We start from the raw sequence: 3,185 nt of genomic DNA, 5'->3' as shown, positions 1-3,185 counted from the left end.
TATATATATATATATATGTATGTATATATATATATATATATATATATATATATACATATATACATATATATATATATTAATGTTGGAACTTTATTCTTGCAAAATAAATTTGACCGTATTTTCACAGCATTATTTTTCATGTAGGGTTATACATTTCTCATAATATTGTGAAAATAGCCGTAAGCCATTTGAATGATCTGAATAAACTAGCCAATTTATTTTACAAAAATATTCTCACAGTATTTATGAGGAAAAACCTCAAACATGAAAAAAGTTTTATTTTTTCCCCAGAAAAAAATGTCACAATTTTATGAGGATCAATTCACAATATTTGGAGAATAGTCATTCGTTTAAAAAAAAAGTTAAGTCACACTATTATGAAGAATAAGTTGCAAAATAAAATATTTTGAAAATTGTATTTTGTTAAGAGAATTTAAATTCACACAATTTAGGGAAATAAATTGCAACTGTTTTGAATAAATTTGGAATTTTACTTGAGTCATCAAAATAATACTGTAGTTTCACGAAAACAAAATCATCAACTTTGGACTTTCACTCATTAAAAGTACGGCTATCTATTTGTATTTTTATTTTATTTTTTTTACTGTTGTACACAAAATACCAGCGAGTCCGAGTATATGATAACATAGGTCAAGTTTATTTGCTGTGAAACCACACTACAGCAGGAGCGAGAAGCCTTCACAGTGGCCGTCGTCATTTTGTGTCCCGTCTAACCGCTCGCCGGCTAAAACCAAGAGTAAGAAAGTCCAATACACACTCATCAAATCAAATGAATGATTAGAATCAGCACAAAATTAAAAACAATCAATAAATACTGAATAAATAAGTGAATAAATAAAACGCCACCTTATTTATTCTACGCCCAAAGAAAATAAATAGCTCGAACGCATCCGCCCTGTCGATAATTTCATGAGTCGATTGTTTTTCGCTGCATTGACATCCCTGTTTCATGACTTTTTATCGAGACCCAAGCACCAGACGGGAATTTTTGAGGACTCAGCTTCTCGATTTTGCCAAGGTCATTTATCCCGATGAATAATTGTGTTTTAGCACATCCAATCACAACACGCCAAACTTCACTCAATAGCGCCCCCCACTGGAAAAATAGAGGGGGGAAAAAAATCAGCCACGGATATCAGTTTGGCCGATCGACGGCTAAATAGGTTGGACTTGTCTATCACAGAAAGACGCATAAAAAAGTCTCGAGGACGCACGGTTGAAATTCAACAGGAAGTCGGCCATTTTGGTTTGAATTCTAGTGAACGGGAAAAAAAACGAGCCCTGAACAAAAGTTTGCTGATGGACACTAATTTGGGTGGACAGGTCGAAATTCCTGAAAGAATTTTACTCGAGGATTCACCCAAAAATGAGCCAAAAGCGGAAGCAGGTATCCTTGACTCGAAATGAGCAAGCTTTTTTGTCAAGGCCGCTTTATGCGGGCTACGCATGGTGTCAAATTATGATGATTATTTCGGGCAGTTGACGTGGAAAAGGAAATGCGAGGGCCGTTTCGTTGCAGCTTGCAGCTCTAGTTATTCTTCCAATTGAAAAAAAAAGGTCTTTTAGGGAGCTTCAACTTGGCCGAAAATGCACTAATTTTGTCAAGTTCGATCGGTCCTGAACACAAACCTCCAAAAACACACTCAGTAGCGCCACCTGGAGAGTTAGAAAAAAAAAATCAGTCCCCTGACATCAGTTTTGAGCAAAATCGACATGAAATTTGGTGTACATGTCTTTTTAACAGGACACATGGCAAAGTCTCTCGAACCCAAGCCCGAAGTCGAACAGTAAGTCGGCCATTTTGGACTCTTACTTTGATGAACGCCGATGAGAGATTTGGTCCAAATGAGCCACAGACAGAAGCAGGTAGCCTCAACAGATGGGCGACTCTAAAAAATTTTTTGTGGAGCACAGTGCCAAAGTTTGATGATCATTTTGGCTTGAATAAAAGTGGGGTGCGAGGGCCTGCCTGTGGTCAATTTGATGCCAAGGGTAGCTCAGAAGCGGGCATAAGCACACAAATCACACACTCTGCTGCGATAACCCTGGCAAAGATCAGCACACCTTTCAAGCAGCAGCTTTTTTTTTTTTTTCTGTACAAAACCAAAACGGCAAATAGCATAATGAACCCCCCCTCGAACTCCCCAAGAAGAGAAAAAAAAGGTGCTTCTTGTTCCGGCTTGAGCACAAAATCCCAGAAAGATTCCCATCGTACATTCTTCAATCTGATACCCCAAAAAAAAGCTGAAACGCTTTGGTAGGCAACTGTGAAATATTAACTGCACGCTGCCGATGCTTCATTCAAACTTCGCAAGCACCACTGCACGACTCACATCTGTTTAAGCAGCCTCTCATACTATATATATATATATATATATATATATATATATATATAAAACTAGATTTGCAGCCTCAAAGCCTTGATTGGAGACGACTATTGGAGGCCGTGAGAACTTTGCATAGATGAAATGTTCAGCAGTGTTCATGCAAGGTAAGTCCAAAAGTTCAAATTCACTATATGGACAAAAGTATTGGGACGGGTGGCGGCAGTCACAATGAAAGAAAGCATGGAGTCGGTTCCCGAACATGAGAAAAAAAATTGCAGTTTTATGTCAATAAAGGTCTAATATGAAATAATTTGTTGGTGCAACTTTTCCAGGTTAAAGTTTGTCCTCATAATTAATTGGTAATTTCAAGAGAATAAATGAGCAATATTCTCAGAATAACATCTGAATATTCAGAGTACGTTTGTAATATTACACATCAAAAAGTGTGAATTTTATGTGAATAAAGTGATACTGTCATAGTTGATGAAAATGGAATTACGTTAATAAAATAAAGTTGTTGTATTGCAAGAATTAAGCTCAAATTTTACATGGGGGGGGAAGGGATGAACGTCTTTTTACATCAAACTGATTTTATGTGTATGAAGTCATAATATTACTAAAATGAAGTCTGAATTTCAAATGAATAAAGTCAAAAACGAAATAAAAATGATAACTTTGAAAGTGAAGTCAGATTCTACAGATTAATTTTTTGGGCTGACTTTTAGACGGATAAAATCCTAATGTGACATTTTTTTAAGTCACTCAATGTGAATATTATCAGGATAGATTCGTAATATTCGATGAACGCAAAAGTGTCATTTTACCCAAACCTGAATA

Source organism: Hippocampus comes, unplaced genomic scaffold, assembly GCF_001891065.2.
Source record: "Hippocampus comes isolate QL1 unplaced genomic scaffold, H_comes_QL1_v1.1 scaffold22, whole genome shotgun sequence".
NCBI classification, from domain to species: Eukaryota; Metazoa; Chordata; class Actinopteri; order Syngnathiformes; family Syngnathidae; genus Hippocampus; species Hippocampus comes.
The sequence above is the reverse complement of the archived record's forward strand: the minus strand, read 5'-3'. Positions refer to the sequence as shown.